At 38.4% G+C, this 21,539-nt stretch overlaps 1 protein-coding gene and 1 non-coding gene across 2 annotated transcripts in view; one reads left to right on the top strand and one right to left on the bottom strand.

Moving 5' to 3' along the window:
• POLA1 (DNA polymerase alpha 1, catalytic subunit) overlaps positions 1–21,539 on the bottom strand; it is a 318,632-nt gene that overhangs the window by 221,253 nt on the left and 75,840 nt on the right. The gene's annotated exons all lie outside the window — the stretch shown is intronic.
• LOC114234062 (U6 spliceosomal RNA) lies at positions 10,618–10,726 on the top strand. The gene has a single exon (XR_003620258.1). It is a non-coding gene; the product is annotated as a U6 spliceosomal RNA (small nuclear RNA).

Below are 21,539 nucleotides of genomic sequence, written 5' to 3'. Positions count from 1 at the left end.
CAGAAAGAATCCAAGCAGTAGATCGGATTCCTGTCAGCTGCAAAAGAGCCAGCACTTCAGCTGCTTCTCATTCTTCATTTTTAAATGGCAGGATAGGCTCAAGGGCATAGTGGCCTGCCCCACGAGACTAAAGGTTAAAAAAGATAAAACCGAAACCCTTCAGGATAAGCAGACTCACACAAGATTTTGAACCGAACAAACGCTTTAGAAAAGATGTATAGTATTTTACAAATCAGTTGAGAGTGTTTCTTTTAGTGACGTGCTGGGGGGAAACTGATTATGAGACAATAACAAATCAAACTAACTACAGATCAGTTCTTAGTCAATGGGGACTAACACATAATTCTCCTTCTATTAATCTGGAAAAAAACTTATTTTCAGAACTCTGAACCCAGAGCATGAAAATATTGGGATGTGCTACCAATGACAAAGTTACTATTCGATCAGTCCCCCAAAACAAAAGAGCATATACAATTAAATATAACTCACTAAAATGTAGAGTATGGTTAGAAAGAACTTACCTATGCAGAATACAAAATGTGTTTTCTTTTTTCCCCTCTACCACCACCAGATCATTCTCGACTAATTCTTAGAAGATGAAGACCAACTTGGATTTTGATGTATAAACTGCTTTTGACGATATTTCATTTTAAACAGATAAACACTTTTAAAAAAATGCAAGCTGAAGACACCCTTTTGAGAAACTAAGAAAACAGATGTGGAAGCCATTTGTTTAGATGAAGAGGAATTTTCGCTTTTATAGGAATACAATGATTCATGAAGAGGAAAAAAGTCTGTCATCAAGTTTACTTCAATAGATACTCTTGGGTCTGAGGCAGCTTTCTAAATATGGCCACTGCTTTTCTTCACATCTCATCTCTCCTGAAATATCTCAAACTACCACTAAACAAACATTACTTTTATTGTATTTGTTCTTTTACATTTTCTGCTTAGTTAATATATTGTGCCGGAAAAAAACTCACAACTCTGGTACTACCGCATTACATACTTGGCTTTTATTTTTCAGGAGGCTGGACGAAATACCTTCTGCTTTAGTGATTTATCAAAAACAAGCCATCTTGAGAGTATTAAAACATTAACAATACAAGAAACTCTGACAATAAGTTCAGGAATAACAGCTCTCCTTAACCCCAAAGGAGGTGAAATAAAAGAATAGTGAAATTTTCCCAAGAACTTCTAGCAAAGAGGAAAATCTCCCTTTTTGGTGTGTCTTTTTAATAGAGATACCAAGAAGAACTAAAATGGGAAAAGAAAAGGGGTGGGGCACTGGATTCAACCTAGGGAAATGGCTTAAGAAATTCTCCGCTTCCCTCCTGTGCCCCAGGACCATCTTCTTCCATCCTCTCTTCCTCGCCCATAGCCTGCTCCCCACTCAGTGGCTCAGTCTACAGGCCATTCTCTGGGTTAAGAGGCGCAAGGCCTGCAGGGATATACCTTCCATGCTCCTCCACCTCCTCAACAAAAGGACAAGGCAAAATGGCCAATGTTCCTCAAATTTTTTTGTTTGATAAACCAACAAACAAACAAAGCCCCCTCACAATTCCCTATCCCTTAAGAGTCTGCTATGATCCCTATTAAGCATCAGAAAAAAAGAAATTATCTCTTTTCTGCAATATCCCCATCTGCCAATATTTTGCAACTTTACTTGCTATAGTTTATACTTCAAAAATAGATGCTTTAATCTATCCCAAATATAACAACATAATTTTGAAGATGCATTTTTCTGCTAAGAGCTATGGCTCAGTCTCTGAATCCCCTTACTGGTCTACAAAATTCTGTGTTCATGTATGTAGACATTTTTCTGGGTAAAGAATCCACAGCTTTGCCGAAACCGGTTTGGCTCAGTGGATAGAGTGTCAGCCTGCGGACTGAAGGGTCCCGGGTTCGATTCCGGTCAAGGGCACGTACCTTGGCTGCGGGGCACATCCCCAGTGGGAGGTGTGCAGGAGGCAGCTGATCGATGTTTCTCTCTCATCGATGTTTCTAACTCTCTATCCCTCTCCCTTCCTCTCTGTGAAAAATCAATAAAATATATTTTTTAAAAAAAGAATCCACAGCTTTCACCCAATTCTCAAAAGGGTCATGAACCCCCAAAAAAGATTAGCCTTCCCCCAAAATGTATAGTGATTTCTTACTTGTGTCGAGCCAGTCCTGAAAAGTATAGGGAGTTGCCTAGTGTATTTCATAGCTATGGCTCCTCTTGATTTATCCAAGTGATTGCCAAAGAGAAGCAACTGGTCTTGCTGGCTCCAATGCCACATATAAACCTTTTGCTAACCATCCTAACAATGGGTGTCAGCCATCAGTCACAGATGAGAAGAGAAAAAAAGATGAGCCTTAATAAATCTGACCACAATTATTATCATTACAGAGACAATGTGTTATTTGAATCAGGAAAGTCTAAGGGTTGGTTGGTTTGCTATCTGTAAAGACATCATAATAACTTTACAGTGGTTTCTTCAATACAAATTGAGCTTCTACTACATGAGAAGTATTCCACAGCTGCTGGGGTGAGTCAAGGGAATGACATGATCTGATTTTTTTTCCAAATCTGCAGGCAGGAGCATAAAGAGTGGACTGTGAGAAGTGAGGAGCAGAAGCAGTGGTCCAGAGGAGAGATGCCATGGGCATGGGATAAGATGGCAGCAGCAGAGATGAATAAGAAGTAGAATCAGGACTTGCTAAAGTTTGAGATGCAGGAAATGAGATAAAAACCAAAGCTAGACTGGCCGGCATGGCTCAGTGGTTGAGCATCAACCTATGAACCAGGAGGTCGTGGTTCGATTCCCAGTCAGGGCACATGCCCGGGGTTGCCGGCTCGATCCCAAGTGTGGGGCGTGCAGGAGGCAGCCGATCAATGATTCTCTATCACTTATGTTTCCATCTCTCTCCCTCCCTCTCTGAACTAAATAAAATATATTTTAAAAAACATAGCTAAATACTTGACATTTGGCTTGAGTAATGTATAGATGGTGATGGATCTTTATTGGTAAATTCAAGATGAGATAGCAAAAACATGTTTATGAAATTAATAGCAACAAAGCTGATTTTTAAAAGTCTACAAAATTAACTATAAAGATGGACTGCAGGCATTCTTGTACCAATGAGGATGAGTCTTAATGGTAGATATTTCAGACTTACCTGATCCTTCCTAATATTGGACCCCATACTTTATCAACTACATGACCCTTACTCCAGCAGAGAAAGAGTTCTCCTGTCTCCCATTACCTTCAGTTCCCATACCAATATTTTAAAGGCCTCTTCTCTCCTTTATTTCCTAGTTCTATACCCAATCCTCTCGTCTACAACCAGCAATTTAATGTCATGTGTCGCTCAGAAGACGGAACACTTCATGGTCAAGGTTTCCTAAATATATCCTTTCCTATCTCACTCTACCACTTCTCTTTGCAATCTTAGAGTAATCCTCCATGAATCCCCTAATTCAACAAGCATTAACAATAGGCTAGGCACTGAAAGAAGTACAAAAGGAGTTTTACTGTCCTTAAGGAACTTAAAAGACAAATGTGATCACGTCCACCTAAGCAGCTTTCATAGTCTGACAATGAAAGGAACAGGGCTCAAGAGTTGCCCTACAGGAATATAAAAACAGAGTGACTGAGTCATCCACACCGCACCCCATACCAACGGCCTGATCTACGGAAACCTGCTATTTGAAGGCATGCCCAAGTCTTCAGATGAATCCAAAAAGAGAAGGAGTATGGCTCTGGTTCCATGCAGGGAATTGTCCCATTAATATTAACGGGGAGGAAAGGCAATGCTAATAAAAGAGGAAAAATGTCTCTGTTCTTACCTATTGCATTAAGAAGAAAAAGAAGCCATGAGGTATAAGAGTCCAGGTCAGGGACAAACATAAAGACTGGAAACCTGGGTTCCAATGAGCCAGTATGTCCTTGAAGGCCTAGCTTTCTCATTTTTTTGTAGTGCAAATTGTCTTTCCTTTTATATAAAAATCTCACCTCTTCCCTTCTCAGCATCTTTCATCTTTCCCTTCCCACTGGTGCCTTCTTTCTGGTTCTACAGTAGCCATTTCTCCTAAATTAAGAGTTATTCATTCACTTGACAAATACACTGAGTGGCCAGATTATTATTATCTCTGAACACATAATGATCTGGCCACTAGTTTGTGTGTGTATATATATATATATATTAGAGGCCCGGTGCATGAATTCGTGCATGGGTGAGGTCCGGCCAGCCTGGCCAGGGGGAGGGGACATGGGCAGTTGGCCAGCATGCCTGCTGGTCGAACTCCTGGTTGAGGGGACAATTTGCATATTAGCCTTTTATTATATAGGATATACACTGAGTGGCCAGATTATTATGCATTCAGAGATCATAATAATCTGGCCACTCAGTGTATGTACTGACAGTCTGCACTGCTCCAGATGTGGTGCCTAACTCTTAGAAGATGAACAAAATGTAGTCCGTGCCCTTGAGAAGATTGTAATCTACACCCCAACTATTCACAATGGTTTCCTTTTCTTCGTTATCTTTTAGGGCTTGATCCCCCCACCTCATACTCAATGCACAAAACCTATGCTGCCTTTTAGCTTTACTCTCAGATCTTAACTCAAATTGTTCTTTCAAAGGTCAGTAGCTTCTTCTTGCTAAAAGTAATGGTTGTTGCTTAGATTAAATTCTTCAACAATCATCTGAGCACTACCCTAATGAAATGAAAATGAATTGTCTTCCTTTCATTATCATTACCCTCCACAAGATCCTAATGATAAAGCCAACACGTGAACATGACTCCAGACGTTGTCAAATTTCCCATGGGGGGCAAAACTGCCCCCAGTTGAGAATTATTAACCTACATCAATGACACCCTGTATACATGCTTGAGAAGTGACTGATTTGTCATAAAGCATACTGATTCCAGCCCGGCCTGTGTGGCTCAGTGGATTGAGCATTGCCCTATGCACCAAGAGGTCTCTGGTTTGATTCCTGGTCAGGGCACATGCCCTGGTTGCAGGCTCGATCCCCAATAGGGGGCATGCAGGAGGCAGCTGATCGATGTTTCTATCACATTGATATTTCTATATCTCTCTCTGCCTTCCTCTCTCTCGAAAATCAATAAAAACATATTTTTAAAAAATTAAAAAATAAAGCATACTGATTCCAGACATATGTCTATTATCATCAAGATTAATGAGAGCAGAGGATGTTATCCAAAATGTATTTCTCATGCTCAGGCAAATTTTCAAAGTCTCCAAATGTACCAGGTATCTTTCCTTTGCCCATCCAATTCCACTCTCCACCCTGCTCTGTGGGATGAAAGATTGATTTAATAAATTACATCAAAAAGCTGCCTTGTTCCCTAATTTACAGATGAGTTTAGATAATCAGGAACACTGGATAGATCAGGATGAAAGTGAGATCAGGTTATTTATGACCCCAGCTTTCTCCCTGACTGGTCACATAGAGGCTGGCTGGATCCCTCCACCTGTGATCAGAAGACCTTTTTCATCTAACTCCCTCTTTTTAAATTAGGTATCTGCTCCTCCTCTCACTCCTTTTCTCCTGAGAGTGTAACATCCCTGCTATTACTAGCCTCAGAGTTCACACAATTGCCCTGCAATTTTAATATACCGTGCCCACATTTTGGTAAATAATCCCTCTATCAAATCCTCCTATTGATCTCAGTGTCATCTCTTTCCTGCTGAGGCCCTGACTGATACAGCAACTACACTTTAAAATTTATCATAAATTTTAAAAACAAGCCGTTTTAAAATGCTCCACTTGAAGCCCCATCCTCCTAAAAACAGACACACAAGAACCATCGCATCTTGAAAATCTGCGCTTTTAAAATTTGTGAAGAAGACATGCCATGAACTTTCTTTAAAGAGCAAACCTGTGATATATCTCTTTTATTGTGACATAGTAACTAAAAATGCTCAAATTTATGTTTTCTTTAGCCTTGCCTTATCCCAAAGAGAAAAAGAATAGAACACTATCTCTATCTCATGTAGTATCAACAATTTTGGCAATCATTTTATAATTATTACATATTAACTTATATCATTAGTTTTCCATATACATATTTTAGGCCTCTAATTACACTGTACATAAACGCTGAGGACCAGGACTATATCTTACATTTGTTTTCCTCACACTTATTCATGCCTTGCAAGAGTCTTTTCTCTTAACAGCTGTTTAAGAGAGAATGTACTCAATAAATATTTGTTGGCAATTAAAAATAGAATCAATAGAAACAGAACGTAAGGAAGCAGGAAAGCTAGCCCCAAGAGAGATGTTCACTAACTTTAGTATTTTCTTATTTGCCTTGCTTCATCAAGAGATTCTGCCACCAGAAGAAAAAGAAAAGCTTCCCTGTAAGGTGAATGTAAAATTTTAGGAAAACAGCTGTATACCCATCAAGATTATTTTCCACAAGTGGCCAACATGAAACAGAATTTACAACAGAGACAGGAAGAAGAGTAGGTGGAGTTAGAATAGAAGGAAATGAGGAGGCGCAACAAGAATTAATTACTGGTAATTACACATGCTACAGCCTCTCTTCTTTCTCTACCCTCTATCTAATCAACAGTGGGAACAGATGTGGTCCGTGGTATTGGGGAGGGGGAATGCTTAACAGCTGTTTGGAGAACATGCCATTAAAAAGCAGCCTTGTCCACAGAAACCCAAGAATCTTGCTGTTTTGAAAGAAAAGAGGTAATGAATAATGACCACAGTCTTACTTTGAACTTCAGATCATTCAGGCCAACGATAACTCTCTTTCTCTCTTGATTTCTGATGAACTATGGCAGTAGCTTTGATATTTTCTGTTACAAGAGTGCCTCAATCTTTAAATTTTCATATCTCTCATCCAACTGGTACTTCTGAAACCAGTACAAATATCCAATTACTCTTTATCAGTCTATAAATCTTAACTATGACACTGATGATCAAAAGAAAAACTCTTCAAATTCCCACTATAGGGAATTAGCTCCCAAATTAGCTCAACTGTTAGCTCCCAAATTAGCTCAACTGTCTTTCTGTATGTCCTTCCATGGGATAAGAACTCTAAACAACATGGAAATCAGAACATCCCAGTTTATGTCTTAAAACATTTAAAGAATGTAGCATACTGTCAATGTATATAATCTTTTCTAAAAGACAAAAACACAAACTAAAGCCCATGAGTAAATGTAATATACAACATGACCACCAAGGTTTTAACAGGAAATACAGTTACTTACAAAACAGAAGTCCCATCACCTTTCTGGTAAGAACATGTTTTTGCTTCCTCCAAAGTCTGAAGACTGCCAACTGGGAGGGTCAATGGCATTCTCACCCCATTTGGACAACCCCAAAGTCCAAAGAATGGTGATAGGTGGCACAGATGGGTGGCTTCAGGAACTATCAGGTGACTGCTATCTATGATCTGAAATTCTTGTGCTGGAATAACAGGGGAGCTTTTTTACTTCAAAACCAATTAGGTTCCAAAAAGCTGTAAATAAGTCTATCTGTTCACAAATCCAAAGTGATATTCAATAAATGATAGATTATGCCACTGATTGATAGCAAACACATTGATTGCTTTTGCTCAAACATCAACTATGTTAGAAATTTTGGAATTTCTTGAGTAGCTTTAACAATTGCAAGTTCTTAGGTTATGGTGTATAGGCACATAGAATGTTTGAGAGCACCCATATACATATGCACTTGTAGGATACTACACTAATTTCACATATATAATGTTAAATTGAGCTTGCACATTCTCAAATTTACTTCTGTGTAGTTTAGGGGCGACTTCAAAAATTTCATTCCATTTCAGTACATGCAAATTGCATGAACTATGATTCAATCCTGTTGGGGATAATTAGAAGAAGATGGAGATGGGTTGGGAAGAGGAAAGAAAGGTAAAAGCTAATGGCAGAACAGGAATGAAAATTTTAGAATGAAGCCATAGGAAAAATAAAAGAAAGTAAGTGCAAGCACACTTGGGACTCAAAACTGTACACTGATAGCATCTAAAAGTCAGCCGTGAGTGGGAGTGGGGGTTGGGGAGCCTAGGGAGATGGGTATCAACAACTTCTGAGGTTGAAAATTAGAAAGGCAATGAACAGCTAGATAGAAAACCAGCCGTGGGGGAGATGGAAAATGCCTCAAAGCACGCTTATTATGTGCAACAAAGCAAAATTTATATTGAACAAGGGATAGTAAATGAAAATGAATAGTTAGCATTCCTTATTACTAAATAAAACATCATAAATGAAAGGGTCAGTTGTATTATATTCAGAAGATTTATTTAACTATAAATACTGTTTATTCCTAAGAGCTTCCATAGATCCACTTTCAAGTTCAGACCCCCTGGGACTAGTTTCCATGAAGTCTAAAGTCCTCAGAATTAAATTCTACCTCCTCCTCTGGGTGAGAAAGGACTACAACCTGCCTTTGCAATTCACCAGGATGAAGCTATTCTTTTTGGTGTGCCCTGCAAACCCACCTTTTGATTCCTAGAAATAATTTTAGTTTATCTGCAAAAGAGCACATACGTTTCAATTAACCCTTCCATCCTGAGTTATGTTGCTTTTCTGCATCAGCAAAGGCACATTACTATGCAAAAACAATGCTTTTTTTTTGTCTAATAGAAAATATATTTGGGAGAGAAATGGGAGTTTCTGGCAAAAAATAAGGCTTCATTACTTCAGCTTTAAATGTAAATTAGGCACTCAGCAGCATGCAAGTTAGGACAGTTTTCCTTACGCAAGATAAGATGAATTATATTTTATTCCTTAGTTCTTAACAAGAGTCACTTCCTTAGACATACCTAACCCTTAAACAAAGGCTGTTCTTTGTCACAGCTAGGGAAATGTTTTTATTACTGATGTTCTTTAAATATGTATGAATAAAAACCTCTCTTCTACACTCATATTCATAACAAACTGCTTCTTAGGCAAAGAATATGTATCTAAAGTGAATATAAAAATAAAAGGGGGAATATTTGCTTTCTCTATGAACATTCCACATGTCCCAACTAGTGGAAAGGCCTTTAAAAAAAACACAGCTGTCTTTTGAGGTTCTAATAATGGCTGACTTTGCAAGAAAGTGATGGTTTTTAAAAGTGAAAAAGGTATTAAACGCACGTCTGATTGCACAGAACCATACTAACAGAACAACTACCAGTGTTTCATGGGGTTTTGCTCTTGTTTTTTTAAAAGTAATCACTTCTTTCATATTCATAATCTTCTCCATCTATCTGGAACTCAGTGTGTCCAAATGTCTCTTGCTCTGTAAATCCTTGAACAAGACCTATCCAATCCCGTCCTTCACCAAGGCATAGTGCTGGTCACCTTCAGCAAATAGGCCTATCAATTATATTCAGCCACTCAGGAGACCATTCTTACGCAGGCAAGGATCAAAGACATTTCTCAGAGTGTTCTGTCCTAGTTAATCTGAATACATTATAGGATACTGCAGCTTTAAACCTGAAGTTCCCTGAATCACCCTTGGCAAAAAATACAGTCCTGGGATATTGTTCTGGATTTTTCCTTTAGTCCTGCACCACTTGAATATGCAAGTAAAAAGAAGAAAGGGTAACTGGGATATGCTCGACATCTTACTGAACATGTAACACTTAATTTAAGATCCTAACGTGTGATATCAAATTTTTAGTATCAGCTTTACACTTGACAGATTCTCCAATTGACAAATGCCTTTTTAAGCTAAATTCTCAAACTGATATTTCATATGAGTACAACTGACCTATATTTTTGCATCATGGAATCTCAACTATGCGAATCATTTCAAGATTATTGTTAGTCGGTAATTTTCCTTATATGACAGCTATGCATTTCTAAGTAGTGCAGAATCACATTCCAATCTTTCTGTTGTACTTGTGCACAGAGCCACAAAAGGGAAGAGAAATTGAACATTTTTTATTATTACATGAGTTTTTACTGCAATTCCCAACGCTGCTTACCTGTAAGATCTGTTACATAGGAAGTGCTAAGAAAATTAAAAGTTTATGTAATTTTATAAAAGCATACTTTAAGCCGAAACCGGTTTGGCTCAATGGATAGAGCGTCGGTCTGCGGACTGAAAGGTCCCAGGTTCGATTCCGGTCAAGGGCATGTACATTGGCTGCGGGCACATCCCTGGTAGGGGGTGTGCAGGAGGCAGCTGGTCGATGATTCTCTCTCATCGATGTTTCTAGCTCTCTATCCCTCTCCCTTCCTCTCTGTAAAAAATCAATAAAATATATTTTAAAAAAAAAAGCATACTTTAAACACATAGTATATATCATATAGACTGGCTCAGTATTTAGAAACATAAATCTTGCAGATAAAATTATAAACAGTGGCAGAATGATATGATAGCCTTCCCCAAAAAAACTAAGTAGAAGTTAGATTCTCTAGAACAGTATTGTCCAATATTGATATGGCTAGTGGCTACCATGTCTATTGAGCACTTAAAATGTGGCAATTATGGCTAACTGAAATTTTAATTTTATTTCATTTCAATTAATTAAAACAGATTTAAATACCTACCTGTGGCTAATGGCTACCATACTGTACAGTTCAGATCTAGAACACTGATATCTACAGAAGTAATGTGCATAAAGAAAGCTCATAAGTGCTCGCTTTGGCAGCACATTTACTAAAACTGGAAAGATACAGAGAAGATTATCATGGCCCCTGTGGCAATGATGACACATAAGTTCTTTAACCCTTTGCACTCGCTTGCTTTTTTCTCGATTCCTTTATTCTACTCGGGATTTAATTTTTTAAATATCCCAGATTTTACAAAGCGCGGCAGTAGAATAAAAAACTGGAGTTTCTTTTCATACAAACTTATTTATTTGGATTTTTTTATATTTCAAATTATTGATACATTCAAAGAGTATAAAAAGAGCTGCTACCGATGCTAACCGTGTCGAGTCACACTCGACATCCGAGTGCAAAAGGTTAAGTATTCATATGTTTGATGCAAAATAGTCACAGGGACATAAAGTTCAACAGGGAATATAGTCAATGATAGTATAATAAGTATGTATGGTGCCAGATGGATATTTGAATTATCAGGGGTGTAATTGTCTGTTATTCTGTACACTTGAAACTAATATCCTATCTAATAAAAGGGTAATACGCAAATTAACCATCACTCGCCGAAACCGGTTTGGCTCAGTGGATAGAGCGTCCGCCTGCGGACTCAAGGGTCCCGGGTTCGATTCCGGTCAGGGGCGTGTGCCTTGGTTGCGGGCACATCCCCAGTGGAGGGTATGCAGGAGGCAGCTGATCGATGTTTCTCTCTCATCGATGTTTCTAGCTCTCTATCCCTCTCTCTTCCTCTCTGTAAAAAATCAATAAAAATATATTAAAAAAAAAATTAACCATCACTCCATCACAAAGATGGTGATGCCCATTGCCAAAGGATGGCGGCACCCAGTCCTCTCAGCCCCGCCAGAGTTCCCCAGTCCTGGGGTGTGGGGGTGGCCGCTGAGAGCAGGCAACCTGAGCGGCCTGGCGGAATGCTTGTTTCATCACCAAGGCGACAAGGCAAGCGTTCTGCACCAGATGGGCCTCTGGGCCGCGGAGAGCTCTGGGCAGCAGGCGTGGAGCGGCCAGGCCCCACAGAGAGCTACTGGCACACGGATTCATGTGCAGGGCTACTAGTGGAATAATATTGAACATCAACTGTAATTGAAAAATAAATTTTAAAAAATAAAAGCATAAACAATCCAAAAAATAAAATAGCCCCCAAAAGCTGTTATTAATTGGAATGTAATATTTTAAGCATGAATGGTATGAAGACTGAAAAAAAGGTCGAGTAGCCTTGTATTTTTATTGACTAAAAAATCAATAAGAGGTTTTTAAAGGACAGTCCCACCCAAAAGAGTCAGACACTGAATCTTAGTTTTGGTTTTTCATCTCAAATGATCAACTTGGTGGTAAGAAGCCTTATTGGTATAATCTAAATTTGCACAAAACAACTAAATTTGTCTGTAAAAGAAGGCATTGTGATAATTCAAATTTTTCAGGCCAAAAACTTACAACCGAAAAGAGTGGTTGGCTAGAAAGCAGAAATAGTAACAGACATATTCATTATACAGTGTGTCCCCAAAAATGTATACACACTTTAACAGCTGATAGCTCAATTTTGAAAATGAAATGTGTATTTTAATAAATACTGCCTTTATAATTATTCAAAGTATGTGTATAAATTTTGGGGGCACCTTATATATTTTACCTATGAAATTCAAATTATTATTCTACCTGCGAAAGGGCTCTGTGAAAATTATAAGCACAGTACACATATCATGATTGCTGCTATCACTATTTGTTGTTGTTCTTGCCTTCAAGGAACTTGCAAACTGGTACTGGCCAAGGCTTTGCTGGTTTCCCATAGGTTTGGGTGGATATACAGACAGTGATACCACTTCATTTGGATTAGTGAAAACATGAGAACTGATGTTTACAAATTCGGTGGTCACTGGGTCTTAACATCATTTGTTTGTTTTTAATAGTAAACTGGGTGGTCCTTTAGCCCTGACTGTGGACAGCTAATATACAGATAATATTTGAGGAAATAATAAGAATCTAGTAAGTGAAATTGACTCACAATTCCAAAATTTGAGTCTCCTCCATTATACCTCAAGTAGTGCCATTACTCCTTGAAGGCAACTACCTTTCATGTTCCCTGGATCTTTTATAGGGAATTATATTATAGTCCTTAATTTAAAGAAATCAAACATATATGTTTGGGTCCCAGGACTTTCTAGGTTTAAATTTAGGTATTTCCTACATTTTCAAATAAAGTTATTTTACGTCTATTAGGACAGATTAGCTTTTCCTATTAAAACAATACTATAAATAGTAATTGATTCTAAGAACAAGGGTTTGGCATCCATACTTAAAACAATAAAGATAAATTTAGGAAAAAAAACAGAAGTGAGTGTAACTCTCTATAAATTGAAATAGAGTAAAACTAAATTATTGGCAGTATAAGAGGATAATTATAAGGGATTCACACATCCCTTCCAGACCACAACTATAAGGAAAAAAAAGAAGTAGAAGTAGAAGTAGAAGTAGAAGTAGAAGTAGAAGTAGAAGAAGATTAGAAGAAAAGTCACCATCCTAGGGGAAAACCTACCTGCACAATGGATATGGCAACACTGTTGAAATTAACCAAGAGACTGTCTATGTGATGCCTGGCCTCATAATGTAAAAACCTCTAAATGTTTCTAAAGGTGACCTAAGTGTAATCTTAGGAAGCAGGCCTAGAATGTGGCTTGTAATTTAGTAAATTGGATTATAGTTTAGTTAAAAAAAAATTGTGTGAACAAAGAAAAATGGTCACCATAGAAATAAGCTCAAAGACCCAGACATTGTCAAGCTTTGCTGCTCAGCATTATTCAGGGGAAACCCAAATAGTTCGTGTGGCAGGTGTATCCTAATCATGGATTATCTAACCAAGTCCCTTTGTTTTGATTCCATTCTCACCAAGCAACCTTGTGATTGTAATTTGGCTTCCCATGTGGCTTGTCTATAAAGAGAAAATGCACTAATCTCTCAGTTCAACCTCGCTAGTCTAATTAACAGCTGTAGTTCTCACTTCAAATGAACAAATTGACATTAGGGCCTGTACATGTGAGCCTGACCATGCACAATGTGTCAGGAGTCAGATTTCTGAGCCTTTAAGAATATAAGCTCCTTGTTCACCACTGAACCTCCTGTGCCTAGAACAGTGCATGGCTCATGTACTGCTCAGTAAATATCAGGCTGAGATCCAGAGACCTGAGATGACTTCTCCTAGTGTCTTTCAATTCAAATTGCAATATATACTAAAAGGGTATAAATGTTCAATACCAAATGGCCAGGAAATAAAGTCCATTGCAAATAAGATATTCAAATATCATAGCATTAATATGACCTAAAACTGATGCATTTGATATAATTAAGAAATTAGAAATGCTTTGTTTTTAGACCTAAAATATAAATGTTTTCTTCAATTCTTTTACTCTTGAAAAACTTCCCCATGACAAGCAAAAGCACTCAAAATCATTCAGAAGCTTGACATATTTGGTATTCAAGACTGCTCACTCTTTAAAGTGATAATGTTTTTTCCCACTGACACCATTTTAAAAAGAGCTAAGTCAACACTTCTCCTTTCATCTTTCTCTAACTCCACAATTTATTCTAAATATCCAGTTGAGCTACTTCATATCAAACCCAATAAAGGTAACAATGACTAGAGAGTGCTGTTAAGTTACCCAGTTCCATTCTGTGAATACAGCTATTAAAACATCTCTCAACTGGCTAGAACCGTGGTCGGCAAACTGCGGCTCGCGAGCCACATGCGGCTCTTTGGCTCCTTGAGTGTGGCTCTTCCACAAAATACCACGGCCTGGGCCAGTCTATTTTGAAGAAGTGGCGTTAGAAGTTTAAGTTTAAAAAATGTGGCTCTCAAAAGAAATTTCAACCGTTGTACTGTTGGTATTTGGCTCTGTTGACTAATGAGTTTGCCGACCACTGGGCTAGAATGTCACAAAACCAAAAGCCCCGACATTCTGCTTCCAGCACTCTCACAGAAAACAACTATAGCCTCTGGTTGATAGGGGGGGAAAACTCCCTGAAGGTACTAAAGAGTAACACAAAACAGGCCAAAAATGAAGGGAAGCCAACGGTACCTAGAGAAAGGGAAAGACTGGGTCAAGTGGCCCATTTTTCTAACTTTTTGCCTGAGGGCAGTCACCACAGGTGTTGTGTAGAGCATTAGTCTGAAGAGCCAGAAGACAGACACAATAGATGATGAAAAGAAAAGACACAAATTATCAATATCAAGAATGAGAGAGGCCATGGCCAGGTAGCTCAACTGGCTAGAGCATGAATGCCAAGGTTGCAGGTTCGATCCCCGGTCAGAGCACATACAAAAATCAATCAATGAATGCATAATAATGGAAACAAACAGATCAATGTATCTCTGTCCCTCACTCTAAAATCAATTTTAAAAATTTAAAAAAAGAATGAGAGAGAGATGGCACCACTACCAATTCTACAGCTTTTAAAAATACAAAAAGGGAATATTATAAACAACTCCATGCCAATAAACTACACAAATTCCTTAAAAGACACAACAACCAGCCGAAACCGGTTTGGCTCAGTGGATAGAGCGTCGGCCTGCGGACTGAAAGGTCCTAGGTTCGATTCCGGTTAAGGGCATGTACCTTGGTTGCGGGCACATCCCCAAGTAGGGGGTGTGCAGGAGGCAGCTGATCAATGTTTCTCTCTCATCGATGTTTCTAACTCTCTATCCCTCTCCCTTCCTCTCTGTAAAAAATCAATAAAATATATTTTTTAAAAAGACACAACAACCAAAGCTTACTCAAGAAGAAACATAACCTGAACAGCACTATATCTTTTAAAGAGACTGAATTTGCAGTTTAAAACTTTTACACAAATAGAAGTCCAGGCCCAGAAAGCTTCAGTGGTGAATTACTTCAAACACTCAAGGCAGAAAAAAATATTAATTCTACACAAACTTTCCCAGAAAACTGAAGAGGAGATAATACTTTCCAAGGCATTCTATGAGGCTAGTATCACTCTGGTCTGTCCAAGACTGGCAAAGATATCACAAGAATAGACAACAATATCTCTTATGAACATAAATGTAAAAATTCTAAAAAAGCAAATCAAATTCTTTTTTTAATTTATTGATTTGAGAGAGATAGAGGAAGGGGGCACAGAGAGAGAAGCACTGATTTGTTGTTCCACTTATTTATGCATTCACTGATTGCTTCTTGTATCTGCCCTGACCAGGGACTGAACCCGCAATCTTAGCATATCAAAACGATGCTCTAACCAACTGAGATACCCAGCCAGGGCCCTAATTCTTTTTTAAAATATATTAAAAGTATAGCATATCATGACCAAGTGGGGTTTTCCCCAGGAACACAAGGTTAGTTTAACATTTGAAAAGCAATCACTATAAGTAATAGTAACAAATTAAAAATAGGATAAAACAACATGATTATCTCAATAAACCAAAAAACACACCTATGATCTCAGTAAAAAATAAGGCATTTGAAAAAAATCCAATATCCATTCCTGACTCAAAAAAACTCCCAAGAAAGAAATTTCTTCAACTTGAAAGATATCTAAGAAAAACCTATAGCTGACAACATACTTAATGCTACAAGACTGAATGCTTCCCCCCTAATGTCAGGAACAAGGATTTCCACTCTCAGTAAATTCTATTCAGCATGATATGGGAATAGGCACTCCAGGCTCATCCTGCCTGTTAGTAAAATATAAGTAAAACAAGAACAATTAGGGTCCTAGCTTGTGTGTCTTAGATGGTTGAAGTGCCATCCCGTACACCAAAAGGCAGTGGGTTCAATTCCCGGTCAGGGCATATACCCAGGTTGTGGGTTTGATCCCTGGTTGGGGCGTGTGCGGGAGGCAACTGATCGATGTTTCTCTCTCTCTCCCCCTCCCTTCCTTCTCTCTCTAAAAAATATATATCAATTAGTAAAAATGAATGTTAGAAAAGAGATAGATGCACAATGGAGATACATGCAAACATGGAAAAAAGAATAATAGTATCTCTTTCCAGCTGGCTGGGGCCAAGAAAAAATCTCTGTATAAGCAAATATTGCTAATAACCACAAGTACTCATTGTGGCAAAGTGGTGACATGCTGTGGAAGGATCTCAATTTGTCAGAACAAACCACATGAAATGGCTGATATTCAACTATTTTGCCCTTAAGAAAAGATGGCAATTACATTATGTTACAACCATTAGTAAGGTGGTTAAGAGCACAGAATCTGGAGCCAAACTGCCCAGATTCAAATCCCAGCTCCACTACTTACTGGCTGCATGACTTTGGATAGGCTACATAACCTTGATTTCCTCATCTGTAAAATGGGTATATAGAAATGTCTACTTCATAGGTTTGTTCTGCAGGGTTAATGAGTTTACATATATAAAGCACCTAGAACAGTGCCTAGCACACGGTAATGCCAGTGTGAGCTACTGTATCATCTGTCATTCCCAGCTCTGGCACTCGTCCTCTATGAGAAGATTCTTTCACCTGCTTTCTCAACTTGTAAAATGGGGAGGTTTAATCAAGACCAATTCTTAAGTTACATTTTTCTACCATTATGAAAGCAAAGGACAAAAGCTTTCTATCACCATACTAAACTAACAAAACAGTATCATCTGCCTAAGGACTATCTGAGGTCATTCTTCAGTTTCTTTTAGAACTGACAAATTTACCTCAAGGTTAGAAATCAGTATCTTGGATTGAAATTGTTTAGGTAAATCAGTCATCTTCAGAGCAATGGCTTCCCATCAGGCTTTTATAGCAAACTTTTATAGCATCTCCAGTCATACTAAGAAGTTCAACAGATATAACCAAGATTTGCTCAAACCCTAGAATGTGCTGAGTGTCAAAAACCTGCACATAGCAGAGTCATTAAAATGATAAATGTGGGCCTAGAGTCAACTGCCTGGGATCAAATCTTAGCTCCATCACTAGATGTGTGCCCTTAAGCACATTATTTAGCCTCTTTGTAGCTCATTCCTTTTTGTGCAAAAACAAGAATAATAATCTCATTATGGCCGTGAGAATTAAATAAACTAATATATGTAAAGTGGTTAGGATAGTGACCAGCACACAGGAAAGACACAGGAAAGTATCAGCTCTGTTTAAGAGCTAATTAATTAATTAATTAATTTTAGTGCATTTGAATTCAGAAAATAAGCACAGGCCATCCAACATGTTTAAGAAGACTCTCAAAATCAAGTAGCAACATATTATTTAAAACGTAGATGCCAAAAATAAATAAATAATTAAACTTAGATGCCGAGTTGCTCCTCCCTTGTTTTGTAAAGAAACTATTAAGAATATCTGACCACTCTAAGAAAAAATCCTATTAACAAAATCACATCAAATAAATTTACTTACCAGCCCTGGAACGTCTTAAAGTTTTTTGTTCCTTAAATCAGGATTATCTCCCATTTCCAAAATATATACAAACATTAAAATAATGTTTTCCTTATCACCTGGCATTGCTAATTCTCATTCATATCAGGTATACGGACACTATTTCCAAGACCAGATAAAATTACTGTTACTGTTTGTACTTTCAACCTTGAACTATTAAGCCAGTCCCACATTTTACTTCCTCTTTACATCAGTAGCCAATTGACTGCCTGCCCACACTTTCATTTCCTTTGGCCCACAGAAGCAATTAATGGTAACAAAAAGCTTAAGTAAGAGTTCAACATTCTCTCCACATTTAATGATTCCATGGGGATTAGTTAAAAGGAGTAGTCCTCTCCCCAAGATTCCAAAAGGCAAATACCCACTTCTTATTCTATTGCAAAAGATGGTAATTGCCATACTGCGCCTGTATCAACAGGTGGCTTTTACACAATGCTTCACAAAACTTCAAATATATGTTTTTATAACTGAAAGTAAAACTCATGCAGTAAAACTGTAAATGAGCATTTTAGGAGAACTCAGAGGCTATTTTACTTTCAAGAAAATTTAAGGCTGTGTTTGCCTGGGATAAACTCTTCTTTTATTAGTAGTGCATAACCTTGTCCTAGCCAGCTTGGCTCAGTGGATAGAGCATTGGCCTGCAGACTGAAGGATCTCGGGTTCGATTCCAGTCAAGGGCACATGCCTGGTTTGGGGGCTCGAGCCCCAGTAGGGGGCATGCAGGAGGCAGCCAGTCAATGATTCTCTCTCATCATTGATGTTTCTCTCTCTCTCTCCCTCTCACTTTCTCTCTGAAATCAATAAAAAATATATGAAACATATATATGTATTTAAAAACAAGCAAACAATAGTGCATAACCTCAAAGACTCTACCTGCAGTTTCTAGGATCAATTTGTTGGTAATCAATTTCAAAAATATTTTAAGCATATGTCCATAACCAAAATAGAATACTCATAAAAAACTTAGGTATATTTAAATCAATATAAATACTACAGAATTTTAAGAGATATATACATTTTATTTTTTTTAATATATTTTATTGATTTTTTACAGAGAGGAAGAGAGAGGGATAGAGAGTTAGAAACGTCGATGAGAGAGAAACATCCACCAGCTGCCTCCTGCACACCCCCTACTGGGTATGTGCCCGCAACCAAGGTACATGCCCTTGACCGGAATCGAACCTGGGACCCTTGAGTCCGCAGGCCGACGCTCTATCCACTGAGCCAAACCGGTTTTGGCGAGATATATACATTTTAATCTTCAAATCCACAGGTATTTTACATACTTCTGTCTATTATATTCAGTTGCACATGCATATTTACTAGAAGTTGTGTGTTCAGGCAGGCCCTGGCCAGGTAGCTCAGTGGGTTAGATTATCATCCCAATACTTCAAGAAGCAACCAATGAATAAGTGGAACAACAAATTGATGTTTCTCAATTTCTCTCTCTCATCAACAAAAATTTAAAAAGAAATTGTGTGTTCGATTTTAACCTAGCAAAAATGTATTACCCAAGACACAAATAAAATCTTCTATATATATAAAAGCCTAAGCAACCAGAATGACTGGTCACTATGACACACACTGACCACCAGAGGGCAGACGCTCAATGCAGGAGCTGCCTCCTGGTGATCAGTGTGCTCCCACAGCCAACCTCCCCCAGCCGGCCAACCTCCTACGTTCTCTCCCCGCGGCCCCTGGACTGAGACGGGGAAACGGGGGTGGGTGGTGGTGGACGCGGCCCCTTTCCCAGGGGGGCCAAGGGCCAGCTCCCTCCTTGGGGCCGGTGGCCAACCTCCCATGCCCCATCCCTCCCCCCCCACCTGCCGCCGCCAGCAGGCCCCAATCGGCCCGCTGCCTGCCCACCATGGTGGCGGAGCACCGAAGATGGCGGGTCAGTGTCCAGTGTCCATTCTTTCTGCCGCCCTGCCTGGCGACTGTCATCTCCTCTCCGGCCCGGCCCTGACTGGCCTGGCCCAAATCGTCCCTGATCTCCGGCCAGGCCTAGGGGCCCCACCCACGCACGAATTTTGTGCACCGGGCCTCTAGTTAAAGATAAACACAATAAGAAAGAGTTGGAAGAAACCCAAGTATGCATTGATGGATGAATGAATAGAGAAAAAGTTATATATACATATAATGAAATATTATGTATCCTTTAAAATGTAGAAAATCCTGTCACATGCTATTCACAGATGAACATTGAGGACATTATGCCAAGTGAAATAAGACAGTCACAAAAAGAGAAATACTGTATGATTCCACTTATACGAGGTTTCTTAAGTAGTCAAACTCATAGAAACAGAAAATACAATGGTGGTCACCAAGGGTGAGGGGGCAGGGAAGTTACTGTTTAATGAGCATAGTTTCAGATTTGCAAGATGAAAAAGTTCTGGAGAGCTGTTTCACAACAATGTGAATATACTTAACACTGCTGAACTGTACACTTAAAAATGGTTAGGATAGTAATTTTATTTTTACCATAATAAAAAAGATAACACAAATAAGCTTTAAAAAAAATAGCCCTGGCTGACATGGCTCAGTGGTTAGAGTGTCGCCAGAGCACCAAAGGGTCAGGGGTTCGATTCCCGGTCAAGGGCAAGACACATGCAGGAGGCAACTGATCTCTCTCACATTGATGTTTCTTTCTCTCTTCCTCTTCCCCTTACCCCTTCCTTTCCATTCTCTCTAAAAATCAATGGAAAAAATATCCTCCGGTGAGGATGAACTAAATAAATAAATAAACTAATTAATTCATTAAAAATGAAAGATTTTAAAAGTTTATTCTTTAAAAAATATATTTACCTATTTTTTCCCCATCATCTTAACAAGAACGTATGACACAAATAGAATGATGGGTATTAAAAGTTGTTTCCAAAACAATATAATCTCAGCATTCAAGTAATTTTAGCCACACATATCAAAGTGAATTGTTCAAAATGCTTTTGGTGTAACCAAAACTTACTAAGACATTTTCCCTATTAGCAGAATATTTCCTAAATATACATACAGTTAAGGAGGCTTAGAAAGTTATTTTGGTCAAACCTTTTTTGTATTTCATGTTCTAGCGTAGATGCCCAACTTAGCTAAAGCCAAAGTAAAATAAAAAAAGACATAAAGTATACTGTACATAAGACTGTCTATTAGTAGTTCAGGTTTTAAAATATGTTTTGAGAAAGCTAGGGTTTCAGTAAAACATAGCTGAAAAAAGACACACCGTGAGCACCGAATCCTAAGAATACTGTCCATCAATGACAAAGAATTCCCATGAATTATCAATTCCTAAGGATTAAACAAAAGATGCTTGTGTTTGAAGAAAAAGTAACTTTGGTTAAGAAAGGAATGAATGAGAAAATGGAAAAAAGAAGAAGGGAAAAAAGAATGAATGAGAAAACTAGTTTCAGCTAGTCTTAAGCCTCGATCACTTTCATTCAAAATTTTCAAATCATATTATTCCTGGTTAAGTTCTGTTGTCATTTGTTTATATTTAAATAGTTTCCAGGTGCCCAATTTCCCTTTCTCACATTACTGGCTGCCACAATGTTCAACT

The sequence above is a fragment of the Eptesicus fuscus genome, chromosome 1, assembly GCF_027574615.1.
Source record: "Eptesicus fuscus isolate TK198812 chromosome 1, DD_ASM_mEF_20220401, whole genome shotgun sequence".
NCBI lineage: Eukaryota > Metazoa > Chordata > Mammalia > Chiroptera > Vespertilionidae > Eptesicus > Eptesicus fuscus.
The sequence above is the reverse complement of the archived record's forward strand: the minus strand, read 5'-3'. Positions and strand labels throughout refer to the sequence as shown.